Raw genomic sequence first — 14,533 nt, forward strand, 5'->3', positions numbered from 1 at the left:
TTAATATAGGGAAGCTTAAGAGACAAAAACCCTTCATATTCATGAGATGAATATAAAAGATTTTTCTTGCATTTTTCAAAGGAGAACAAGACATTTTGAGTTATCCCATCCCTCTTGGCCGAACACCCCTTTTCTTCCTCCTTGTTTTGGTTAAATCTCCTTATGTGGCTAGCAATACCAACGCAATTCTTCTTCGAAGCTTGAGATCGTGTTCATGTGTATACACATAGAGGCACGGACGTTTGAACGTGCAAGAAATCTGATGAATCGAGGACGAACGGGATAAGTAAAGGGCATGCTTCAAAGGTATAAATCTATTAGATAGATAAATCAAACTTCATATGATTTTTCTTTCGCATGGATCACTCGTCTGGATCCTATTTCCGTTGCGAATTTTGTTGTTTGTCGCACAGGATTCCCTACACCAGCAGTAATTCTGGGACTACTCCTAAAATCCTCATTGGTGTCAATTGACACACATTACATAGTCCACAGGCAACACCATAATCATCATGTTTTGACTGTGGGAGTAGGAGTATAGTTCCAGTACCATGCAGGCTGTTCTGAGATTGCATAAGAGACATAATAATCATACTTCCCACTAGGCTCCCCTAATGTATCCCATCTCTTAGGATTTCCTTTCTCAGAAAAGGGGTTACAAAGTTCATTATCCCATCTTGGTAGGTCTTCATCATCTTCCGTTTCTTCTTCAACTACAGGAGTAGTGATAGAGGCTATATATTGAATTGTGCTTATGAAGTCATCCTCATCAGAATCTAGTTCCTCTAGTGAACATTCCATGGACCAGAGTGCAGAGGCCCCTGGGCTTGCATTTCCTGCATGGATGCCCAATAGATTTCCTTGATTTGATTCGGATTGTCCTTTTTCTATAAAAGCACATATAATGTGTTTGCCTTTGGCCCTTCTTTCCTGTAATTCCTGCAAGGTTATATAATCAGGTCGCACTGATTGAACTTGCTGCTTTGGTGGCTCTTCTTTTGGTATTTCAAAAATTTGTATACCCTCAGCTTTGCTTGTTGAGCCAAAACCTCCTTGTCCGCGTTCTGATTCTTCAAGAATTTGGACTTCATAAATATCAGGAGTTATAAATTTTTCAAAAATTATTTGTGCAATGGATTGCCCCTTTGAAATTTTAACAGTAGCTTGTTCTCTATTCTTCTTTATCCACTCCGCCTCTCCACTCTCTACCTGGTATTTCTCTATTCTTCTTTATCCGCTCCGCCTCTCCACTCTCTACCTGGTATCAGAGCTTGTTTCTAAAAGATGACAGCTTAAACTCTTCAAGGCAGGATACGCAAGATATAAGGTAATAAGGATAGTTTATTAATCCTTTAGCTGTTGGTATCATGCAAACTAGGGGAAGCAAAAGAACAAGTCCTAACTAGGCAATATAGGCAAGGAGGCCTGGTAAGCCCAAGGGCACACCTGTGTGAGCTCACCCTGGGGAGGAATTGCCCTGCTAAAGGTTAATGAACTTCCTGAAAAATCTAAATCTTAAGTATCCTTGCCCACTTAAATGACCAGTTACGCTGTTACCAAAGGAACGAAATTTTACCGAGACGCCCTTATAGCCACTAAAAACCTTGAACCCCCATCTGTTGGTTTTGTCAAACCTAGTGATTATATTTCCACATCTACCACTGCAATTTTGAAACAAAATAATACTCAGATACAACTTCTTATATTAATTGCTGAAACATTAGAAGACATTAAGACTGACTTAAAAACAGTCTTAGAAGCTCAAAGGAGAGAAAAATCTCTTTTTGGTATTCCTGAAGAACTGATAACTAAATTAAAAGGGTTATCATTAGGCCCTGCTGAAAAGCCAAAAGAAGGTAGGGGTAAACTTCGTGTATTTAAAGACCCTTATACAATTTTAAAGGAAGAACAGGAAAAGCTGAGAAATGGCATTTGGAACCATTCAAGAACATCAAACCCCTCTCTTCGAGGATCAAATTCGGGAGTACAGACGCAACCAGCGAAGGCTCCATAATACCCAGCAAGCCATGAGAAGGCTGGGTAGACGACTTATCGGAGGAACAAATCCCACTTACACCCTGGAGCAGCAAATTGATCCACAGGTTCAGTTACAACTTTCTATGCAGGAACATGCGTCTATAATACCAGCTGAAGTACTCTACCACTCAAGAAGGGACGACATACACCACCGTGTGTATGTGCATAGATCAGAAGAAGCACTACTTTGTGCTGATAATAATCAGCAAGATAGAATGTTCATTCAAGAAGAAAGTTACAACCAGCTACAACGCAATAGAATGCAATATATACATACTGGAATTCTACAAGTGAGTATTCAAATACTGCACCGACAAGCAGAAGGCACCATGGCTCTTATTGTCTTCAGAGATAATCGATGGCTTGGTGATAAGTCAATACTTGCAACTATGGAAGTGGATCTTTCTCAGAGAAGTCAATTGGTCTATATTATTCCTAATATTATGATGACCATTGGTGACTTTTTCAGGAACATTCAGATCTCGATCTTAAACCGAGGTTATGAATAGTGGAGGAACGGTGAAGCAAACCTCTTAATTACAAGAAGAATGGTAGGAAGACTGTCCAACACTCCAAATGTAGGTTTTGCCTACGAAATACAGGGAGTAGTTGACTATTTAGCAAGCCATGGAGTTCGTGCTTTACCAGGACGAAGGTACTCTACATCAGCATTACAGGGGCTTGATTGGGTTATTAGACCCTCAAGAATTGAGATCCCAATGCAACCAACTGAAGAAAATTCAAGAAATTTACTTGAAGGTAATATAGCTTTAAATTTCCAGAATTATGTTGCAGCTCGAGCCCCAGAATCCCCTATTTTCAATCAACGAGATGAAGAAATTCAAGAAGAAATACCCAAGTTATCACATTCTGTTGCGGTATTTCTTGAAATAAATAAACCTTTTGATTTATTGCAGCAGGACGATGCCCCACATAATCCCTTATGCCAAGGCTGCAAGGAATGCTGTGATTATTATAATTGTGCAAATTGTTCAACAATCCATGATGAGGAAATTCTTTTCAATCCATTAAAAGGGGACACAGAGGATATTATGCAAATTTCCCTTGAGCCCTTTGAGCAACCAGTACTCATAACTACATTCATTATGCATCATAATTATATAAATATTAAAAACTTATTAAATATATGATAAATATAATTAGACTAATGTTACTAACATAGTGAATTCATGCTAACAAATAAGAAAATATATATATATATATATATATAATAAATAACTAATGTAATAGAAAAATAAAATGAATTAAAATTAGAAATATTATTCAAACCTTAAACAAAAGAAAATTAGGAAGTGACCATACAAGCCTAAAGTGGGATAAGAAAATATGTCCAGCGACAATTCACTCAAAAATAGAAGCCAACGACAAAATTTCACAATTATTATTTTTATATTCTTTTTAACATCACAACATCATTAAAGAATTATTGTTATTCTTCTTTTGTTCCTTGTGCAATAGTTTCATTAGCAATTTAATTATTGAATCATGTTGTCAAATTTTTAAAATACTTAAATCATGTAGGTAAATTTTAAAATTATCAAATCACATATCCAATATTAATTTTGCCCCTCCATTAAAAAAATTATTTTTAATCGATTACTACGCTTCGATATGCTACTTTGGTAATCAACAGCAATTTTAATCAATTGCTATAATATATCAATCGATTAAAAACATTCTTTTAAAATCAATTAAAAAGTCTTCTATTATAAAAAAATTTATTGTTCTTAATACAGTGTATCGAATTGGTATTTGAGAGCATAGATATATTCAGAAGTATTACCCAAGCACATAAGACCCTGATTCTATATCATTTCAAGTTCTTTAGGTTCATCAATTGATTTTATCCAAAAGTGATTGATATATCTAGAGAGCACAGAATAGCATAGAACTAGGTCGTATATACTCAGGACAATGCTCCTTAATGTATCCATGCTCTAATTGATTACTACACTATAGCAATCGATTAAAAACTTTTTAATTTTTTTAATCGATTAAAAAGTTTTCTATGAAAGAATCTCAATTGTGGTATCAATCAGTGAGTATCATCATCGTATTATTTATAATAAACTTCTAACATTATTTCTCATACCTGATTTATGTTTAAAAATTTGTTACTCTCAATACGATGTATAAAATTGGTATTTGAGAGCATGAATACATTTAGAAGCACTGTCCGAACACATAGGACATAATTCTATGACATTTCGAGCTTTCTAGATCCATTAACCACTTTTAGATGAAATCAATTGATGCACCTTAGTCATTCAAAAAATTTATATCTTCAGAAAGAGATGAGTCTAAGAATTTCAATTGTGGTGTCGATTAGTGTGTATCATTGTCGTATTATTTATAATGAGCTTTTGACATCATTTATCTGTCTAATTCATGTTCAAAAATTTGTTGCAAAATTTATTGCTCTTAATACAGTATATCGAATTAGTGTTTGAGAGCATGAATACATTCAAGAGCATTGCCCAAGCACATAGAACCTGATTCTATATCATTCTGAACTCTATAGGTGAATCAGCTACTTTTGAAAGAAATTGATTGATCGATTTAGAGAGTTCGGAATGACATGGAACCAGGTTTTATGTACTTGGGCAGTGCTTCTGAATATATCTATGCTCTCAAACATCAATTCGATATACCATATTAAGCTAAACAAATTTTTTATCATAAAAGACTTTTTAATCAATTTAAAAAATATTTTTAATTAATTGCTACAGTATAATAATCAATTAAGATTATTGTTCATCATCATAGTAGCATACCAAATCGATTGCTATTATAGCCGTCAAGTTGGGTTAGGTCCGCTGAATTGGCCCGCCTCGTCAAGTAATTTAGGCAGATTGGGTTGGAATTTTATCAACCCATTTTAAGATGGGGTTCAGATGGGTTGACTCGCCTAGGCCAGCGACCCGCATGGATTGGCCCGCGGTGGGTTTGGGTTGGCCCGTGGGTTGAGAAAGTTTATTTATTTATTTTATATTTTAAAATTAAAGTAGAAAACTCAATGAATTAGTGGGTTTGATCCATTTAAATTATAATTCAAATTTAAAAATTATAATTTAAATTTAAAAATTTCAACTTAATCAATTTAAATTATAATTTAAACTTAAAATTTTTAATATTTTTTTATTTTTTAATAGGCCTGTGGATTGGCCCGCCTAACCCGCAGTCCGCTTTGAGTTGGGTTGGGTTGGTAGATTTCCCAACTCGCTAAGTTAGTAGATTGGCCCGCCCTGCCCTGCCATATGATGAGCCCGTTATGGGTTAGCTCGCCCCATCATGGGTTGGCTCGTTTGACAGCTCTAATTACTATACTGTAGTAATTAATTAAAAATATTTTTTTAATTGAGGAACAAAATCTTACTTATATGATTTGGGTATTTCAGAACTTTGATAATGTAGTTTAGTAAATCGCCATAATTTCATCATTTCTCATATGTTTCCTCATTTACACGGTTACATATCTTTTCATCTTATTTTATAAAAAAAAAAATAACATAATTTATAAAGAGGATAGACAATAATGCACCTATTAAATAATCAATGGTATATAAATATGAACAACCTGCAATTCACTTAATATATGAATGTGTTATATATAAACATAAAATAGAGGGTAAACGAGTCATAATTTGCTTTGTAATGATGCAATATATATGAATGTGAAACAAGTAACAATCAACTTATTATGGAATGCACCATGTGTGTAGGCTAAATGACCAACAAGCCGATGGAAAACTTCCGTGGGACCGGACCCCAATGAGATAAATATATCATCTAAATTGGTTAAAGCCTATAAACACACAAAAGGACCCAAACTAATAGGAAGAATCACTACAAAGCAGATTGGCCCGATTCACAAAAACAAGAAGAAAAATCAAAGAAGAAGAAAATATTGAAAGCCACTTGGGACAACTCTTCATCTAGCTTATTGTTGCATGTTAACGGTAAGAGCATAGTCGTGGTCAAGTAATAAAATTATCGCCCTCTGGGGCATGGTGTTGACTACCAGTTTACGTGTAAAGGGAGGCTATCTAGATGAATCAAATTGAGGGAATTTGTATGAAAGCAGAACAAACAAAGAAAACTTATTGAAAAATGATGAGAAGACTAATTCTTGAGACAATTCTAGGATTTCAATTTCACCACGATGATTATCGATAATTTAGTTATGATTTTCTCTCTTACCTCAATGTTAGATTATGTTTGAAAGTAGTTTACCCTAAGGTAATTGATGTTTCCTTTCAAAGTACACCGATGTATTTATCCTAACGCAATTCTCATGGTAATCGAATTAGAAGATCCTTTATCCAACCTAATCTCTTACATATGCAAACGTATGCGTATGCCAATACATCAACAATTAAGTATGGAAAAACTGAATCAAATATCAAACGTATCATTAATAAAGAAAGAAATCACAAATATCAATCATTAACTTAACATTGAGTTACTCCCTAATCATAGAATTAAAGAGATTACTCCATCACGATGGAGATGCAAGTCATAGACATGAAAGAAAGCATTATACAATTGAAAAATAAGATTATGTGCAGAAAGAACTCTATTGTAGATGTTGTTGATGTCTTTGGAAGATCTAGACGTGCTTTTCAATGTCTGGAATCTCTTGGCTCTTTGGATGTCTTAGAAATGGCTCTCTCTTACGTCTCCTATCATGAGATACCCCAAAATTGCTACCCCTTGCTTCCTTTTATAACCTAATAAAATTTCCTAAAAATTAGAGGTGTGTTGTCAAATTGACCTGACTATTCATGGCCATGGTGGCTACCATTGGTAGGCCAGAACTATCCATGTGGTGGCTACCACTTGCTAATTGTGGATCGTGTAGTGTGTTTCCTCGTCAATGCTCAATGTGAACCACGACCATGGTGGTTATCATGGGTTGGTTGTGGCACACATTACTCATCTGAAGAAGAAGACATAGGGAAGTTCACTCGACACCTAGCTTTCATGGTGCTAAACAATAATAGCAGCAACTTAAGTGAAAGCGAGAAGGAAAGCCATGACAAGGATGAGGTGTCGTCAAGCGAGTCATCATCCAATGATGATGAGGTAACCTCCCTTGAATTATATAAACTATACTTCATTATTGCATGTCTAACAAACGTGTTAGCAAAGTCAAAATTAAAAGTGAAAACTTTACAAATTGAATTGAAGGTTATAAGGGAGAGGCCTCGTTAGCTTTCACTTGTGAGCTTCAAGAGGGAAGCTCCACTCAAGTTTAAAAAATGAGGAGAAACATTTCTCAAATGAAATTACAAGTGGAAGAATTAACGAAAAAATGACAATGGGATTTTTGAAATGAAAACATAAACAAATTTCAAGACTTAAGGATTCATGACATTTCTTGTTGGTTATTAAACATTCTAGGTCTATCATTTGGTAGAAAGATTATTCATCTTCATTGATGATACTTTACTCATAATAGACTTAGAGTTTCAAATTTTTGATACATAGTATCAAAACAACATTTTAGTGATGGAAACTTTATGAAATTATTTTTTCCTAATGACAAATGGGTTAAGTAATTACGATGTCAAATTTCATAATTTTTCGATGAAAGATGAATTAGTTATGCATTTTTGAAGTTGGGTCTGAAAAACTAGGTTTTTCAGTCATCAGTCGACTGATGCAGAGACCAGTCGACTGATGTCACTGTTTATCTCTATTTTTGACCCGTTTCTTGACAGTTGACCATCCTTTGACCTCTAATTTTTGGGGTATACTCTAGGATAATATTTTTGATCAATTGGACTGTTCAAAACCTAAAACTTCGATGTCCACAACAAATTGTTGGTGCATAAGGGAGTAAGGCTTTAGGGGGAGTTTGTGCCATATGTTGGTCATTTTGACAAGTTATGCTCTTCTATTGGATCTTTATTCTAAATGGTTTTAATTCTACCTTCTTAGATTCCCTTGTTTTTGATGATTGTCAAAAAGGGGGAGAATGAATGGGTTCAAGTTAGGTTTTAAATGTTATTCATGATTTAATGCTCATGCTGATCATGCTTAGTGATACTTATTGATTCATTATGCTTATGAATGGTTATTGATTCAGTTTTACTGGAATAAATTACTGTTATTTAATACATGCTGTTTTAAAGACCTAACTTAAATGAATTTTTGTCAAACATCAAAAAGGGGGAGATTGTTGGTGCAATCTTGCCCCAAGTGATTTGGATTTTAATGTTTGGCTAAAATAAGTTTAAGTTAGGCAATGTTGGTGATCTAACTTGTGTGGTTTGAGTCCACAGGAAAGTCCAGGTTGGAAGACTTGGCAAAGGATGAAGTCCGGAGGTGCGACCTCTTGGCAAAGGATGAAGTCCCGGAGGCGCGACCTCTTGGCAAAGGAAGACTTAGCACGACGAAGCTGAGGGAAACGTCTCAAGCTAGTGCAAGGAAGGGCACGAGGCTTGTGGAAGACGTTTGAAGGTTTGCGTCAAGGCTAAGGGCTGAAAAAGAAGCTGAAAGGGGAAGTTTCAGCTTGATCAGTCGACTGACACTATTGGTGCAGTCGACTGGTGGATGATCAGAAGCACACACAGAGTTCACAGAGAGATCAGTCGAGTGGAGCAGTCGACTGCTCATGGTGCAGTCGACTGCTAGGTGACCGTTGGGGCAACAGCTGGCTGATTAAATGCAGATTAAAGAGTCGTTGAAGCCCATCAGTCGACTGGCCCTTGGAGCAGTCGACTGATGTACGAAAAAAAATATAAAAATAGCAAACGACGCCGAAGAAATCAACAATTCTTTTTATCATCTTTCTGGCAAATCTTTGAGATTGTAAAAGCTTTCCTCTTCCTCCATACTTCACTACCAATTCTTGTGAAAGGAAGAGATCAGTTTGTGAGGGTTTTCTCCACCTTCGAAGCGTGCTTCGAAAAGGAGGATTTTTCATAGTGGAACGGTCGTCTGTGTGTGTGGATCCTTGGATTAGTCACCTCGTTGAGGTGGATACCAAGTAAATCAACGGGTTAGCGATTGTTCTCTTTTTCTGTTGTTATTTTCACTTCCGCTAACGTTTTCGCAGGAAAGTTCGAGAAATCGCTATTCACCCCCCTCTAGCGAACGCATCGATCCCAACAGTTTTCTTCTTGAAAATCCACTTGCACCCAATGGGCTTAATGCCCTCAGATGGGTCCACTAAGTTTCAGACTTGATTTTCATACATGGAATCTATTTTCAACTTCATGATTGTTAACTACTTGTCCTTTTCTGAACTTTGCATAACTTCTTTATAACCAGTAGGTTCCTCATCTTCAATGAGTAATATATCTCTGGAATATTACGTGTCCTACTGGATTTCCAAAGAAGTTGTGTCTCTAAAGATTCATCCGATGGCTCATCACTATGAGTAATCGATTGTGATTCTTGACTAGGTGTCTCATCAATGTCTATTTGAGTCTCTTGAACTTCACTAAGTTCAACTCTACTTCCACTATTTTCCTTTAAGAGAAATTCTTTCTCTAGGAACATAGCATGCCTTGAAACAAATACCGTTTGTTCTATGAGATGATAGAATTGGTAACCCTTATTTCTTTAGGGTATTCAACTGTCCGAGTGATGTGCGTAGGGTATACATACATTTTTACTGCTTTTATTGCACATCTTTATGCATTTCATGATGATACTCTGTGTTTGTCACATCCTTTATTTGTGCATTAGGCATATTTTCTCTATTTCCTAGTTCGGAGATCTGCTTTAGTATTTGTGCATTTGTAAGATGGAATTTAGAGTAAAATAAGGTGAAACGGAGAAAGGACAAGACAGGGTCATGCTACAGGCACCCATGCTATCCGAGCCAAGCCAGCAGCTGTGTCCATGAGACACGGCCGTGCCAACCCTACAGAAGACCAGCTGCTCCGGGTTGTGCCACAAAGCACGGTCGTGCCTTCAATCCAGAGCTAACCAGACCACGGGCCGTGCCTACAAGGCACGACCGTGTCCCAGTACCAGAGGCATAAGTGGCTGGAGTCGTGCCTATGAGGCACGACCGTGCCTCTTTCCAGATCAAATACAGCTTAGGGTCGTGCCTATGAGGCACGACCGTGTCTATTTTCCAGAACAAGACCTGTTTAAGGTCGTGCCTATTAGGCACGGCCGTGTGACGGAATGCTTGAGGCATGCTTCTTGGGCCGTGCCATGAGGCACGGCCGTGTCGCGTCTGGGGGCATATATAAACCCCTCTAAAACCCCTGAAAAAGGGGGGAGCACTTGGAGGTGAATCAAGGACACCGTAGCCGCTATCCGGAGAAGATTTCAGCGATCCATCCATTCGTTGAGGACTGCTCCGCCGATTCCATCCACCGTCGACGAGGAGACTACAAGACAAGGAAGATTGTACCCATTGATAAGTCTTTTACCCTTTTCTCTTTCAGATTTAGGAGCAAGATGAACTACTTTCTCTCTTCTTTGTATTGTATTTCCTCCGTCATGGAGTAGACCTCTAGATTCTAGGATGTAGAAGGAATCGAGATGTAAATGGATGATTGTAATCTATGGATTTGCTATTTGCCATGTTCAAGGATTTGATTATACTTTGCTATATGGATTTGTGTCTTGCATTTATTTGATGATATGTTTGTGAAGGCTTAATTTCATATGAATGAGAGTGAACTATAGTTTAATGGAAATCTTATGATCGTATGACCGAGGTGCCTTGTGACAGAAGGTGAACCTTTAACCAGACTTTTCGAGGAGATTCTTAGACTGTAATAAATTCTCATGAGAGATAACTAATAATTATTGATTGCTAGGAAGAGGTCCTTAATTGGGTACTCGGTGACAGAGAGTAGGATACCAGTAGTATTGCTAGAGTGCCCGGTGACAGCAGGAGAGCTATAGAACCAGACTATCTAGGTATCATCTTGGACTAGTAGTCGTAACATTAGAGGAGTCATGATTATTCCGAAAGGTCTTGACGAGATCTAATTGGATATCTTGGTTAGAATCTTTGCATTGGTATAATCATTGAGGAATGGTAAGGAATCCATAATCAATCAACTATAATCTTGAGGAATCCGAAATCCTAAGATTGTTTTTCAATCCTGTCATTTAGCTGATTTCCCTTTGATTGAGGTTTAGGTACTTGACTTCTCTCTCTCTTCCCCCATCACCAAAAACTCGTATGTTCGCAACTCTTTTTGTGTAAAGTTTAGTGATTTAATTCCATGGTCCCTGTGGTTCGATAACTTTTATTACTTGACGACACTCATACTCTTGTGGGAGCCTATCATCTGCTTCACATAAGCAGGACAATCTCATATCTTCATATAAAATAAGTAAGGTTTCTTACCATTCCATATCTCATATGGAGTAGCTAAGACAACCTTGGTCGTGACACTATTTAATAAGTAAATAGCAGTCTCAAGTGTGTAACCCCAAAAGAATCTAGGAAGATTTACATGGTTCATCATTGACCTCACCATGTCTAACAAAGTTCGGCTTCGCCTCTCAGATGCACCATTATGTTGAGGTGTATACGGCGGAGTCCATTGAGACAATATCCCATTGTCTCTCCTGAAACTCTTGACTTAAGTATTCACCACCTCAATCAGATAGAATTATCTTAATACTTTTGTCAAGTTATTTTTCTACTTCATTTCTGAATTCTTTAAAATTTTCAAAGGTCTTAGATTTATATGTCATTAAATATATATACCCATATCGTGAATGATCATCGATAAAGGTAATAAAATAGATGTAACCTCCTTGTGCTTGAGTTGACATTGGACCGCATACATCAATATATACAAGGCCAAGTAACTCTCCCATTAGTTATCCCTTTCTAGTAAAGGATAACTTAGTAATCTTGCCTTTTAAGTATGATTCACATATATCAAATGAATCTAATTCAAATAATTCTAAACTACCAACCTTTTGGAGTTCAGACATGTGTTTCTTGCTTATATGACCAAGACGATAATGCCACGAATAGGAGGTTAACAGATCATCCTTTCAAGGATGTTTGTTACTCGTTTTGATATTGAATACCTCGTTGGAATTATCTAACACGTGATACTATTATATAGCGTGGTTCCATAAAGAATTCCATTCAAAGTTATGTAACAATAATTGTTACTAAAAGTCAAATGAAAACTTTTTCTATTTAAGCAAGAAATAAAAATAATATTCTTTATTAAAGAAGGAACATAATAACAGTTTTTCAACTCTAAAACAAGTCCACTAGGAAGATTTAATAAATATGTCCCGATGGCCACAACTGCAACCTTTGCTCTGTTACCAACTTGTAAGTTTGAATCTCTTTTGATGAGTCTTCTACTATTCTTTAGCCCTTGTATGTCATTATATATATGTGAGCCACATCCAATATCCAATACTCAAGTGTTTAAAGAAATAGTATGATATTTGATCAAGAAAATACCTGAAGTAGGTGGGGCATCAGATGCCTTTTTTCCCTTCATGAAGTCAAGATAAGTCTTGCAATTTATCCTCCAGTGACCCATTTTGCCATAGTAATGGCATGGTCCTTTTGAAGCAGGTTCAATAACCTTGGCCTTCTTCTTCTTCTTTCCTTTAGCTTGATGTGTTGTCTTTCTCTTAGAACCTTTCTTAAAAGAATCAATCAGCATCAGGACCTTCTTCTCATTCTTGACAGTTGGCTCAATAGTTTTGAGCATGTTGATCGTTTCTAGTATCGTGGACTCAATACAATTTATCTGATAGTTCATCACAAATTGTGAATAACTTTCGGGCAAACTGTGCAGAATTAAATCAAACTCAACTCATAGTCCATTGCAAAATCAAGTGATCCTAGCCTCTCTATGTACCTATACATTTTTAACACATATTGTACTACAGATGTACCCTCCTGCATTCATGAGCGAAAGAGGAGCTTAGAGACCTTGAACTGTTCGGATGTCGCCTGCTCATCGAATAACTCACGAAGGTGAAACGCAATAGTATAAGCATTCATATGTTCATGTTGTTTCTGCAGGTCAGGTGGCATAGAGGCTAGCATTATGTAACTAGCCAATTCAGAATCGGTTAGATATTTCTGATGAACTAACCTTTGGTCATCAATCGCATCATCTACAAGAGGTCCTAGAAGAAGATCGTCGAAGACATAGGTAAATTTTTCAGATTTGAGAATAATTCTCAAATTTCTATACTAGTCCAGAAAGTTAGAGCTAGTTAACTTATTGGTATTCAAAATTGTATGCAAATTCAAAGACGTTATACTTAATCGATTAACCTAGAAAAACAATTGAGCATATATGAGAGATGAGTTTTGTAATATATTTGTAAACAATTTACATACATATATGGGTCTTATTTATTTTGTAAATTCAAGAGCTCTTACTCTGATTCGGGAGATGGTAGGTTTTCTCCAAATGGATTGATATCCACAATAGATAAGAATAACCTTGAAAAGAGTCCAACAAGTCATTCTTAGCTACAGTGGTAGATATCATATACCGATTATGTATCATGTATACATAACTATCACATTATGCTATCAACTAATTGAATGATCGCATAAACATCAGGTTGTTAACACATTAACATGTATACATTATATGCATAACACCTAACTTCATCTCTATCCACATTGACCTTGGAGAGAGTCATAAAAATCAATGCTTGTTAAAGTCACATCGTGAGATTGTCGATGGTTCGAACATATTTAATTTTAAGTTGGGTTTGGAGAGAGTCTAGCAACCCAAACAAGAAATCAAACTCTGGTTCTAACTATATTAACGGAAGGTGCTTGCTTTAACAATTTTAAAATAATAATGTAAACTTAATGGCATATTGACAAGACATAATTAATACAACTAATCATAGCAAATGACATAGTATGACATAATTAATATAACTAATTAGACAGTTTCAGTTATAGTCGTTGTAAATTTTATTTAATAAAATATAATTAATAATTTAATTTCATAAATTAAAATTCTTTAATTAGATTAGGAAATAAATTTTCACATCTAATCACATATTTTATTTTAGGAAATAAAATTTTTTAATTAAAAAAATATAATTAATTAGGAAATAATTTTTTAATTTGAAATTCCTAATAAATTAAAAAAATTCTATAATTAAAAATTTTAAATTAAATCATAAAAAATTATTTACGATTAACTATAACACTCAAAATAATTTTACGCGTTTGTCTTGTACTATCTGACTCTGATACCACTGTTGGGATCGGCCTGATGCGTTGTGCATGTTTACACGTATCACAATCGTATGCAATGAAAATAAAATAATAATTAAACTTAATTATTACAACACACACGCATGTAAATACAATAGACACAAGACATGACAAAAATTTAAAATTTTTTAGAATAATAAATATTCGACGCGTACCTAGCATATGACGCTCGAGAATGACATCAATTGGCCCGTTCCGCCTCTACTAGTGATCCATGCCAAGTGCTCTTCAAGATGGCTTCTAAAGCCACAAGTTGTG

At 35.8% G+C, this 14,533-nt stretch overlaps 1 pseudogene; it reads left to right on the plus strand.

The window, feature by feature from the left end:
• Positions 1 to 1,964: 1,964 nt before the first annotated feature.
• On the plus strand, positions 1,965 to 12,951 carry LOC141842881 (uncharacterized; annotated as a pseudogene).
• The last annotated feature ends 1,582 nt before the right edge of the window (positions 12,952 to 14,533 follow it).

Source organism: Curcuma longa, chromosome 12 (genome assembly GCF_044706935.1).
Source record: "Curcuma longa cultivar G26 ecotype Majalengka, Jawa Barat chromosome 12, ITB_CL_G26_1.1, whole genome shotgun sequence".
NCBI lineage: Eukaryota > Viridiplantae > Streptophyta > Magnoliopsida > Zingiberales > Zingiberaceae > Curcuma > Curcuma longa.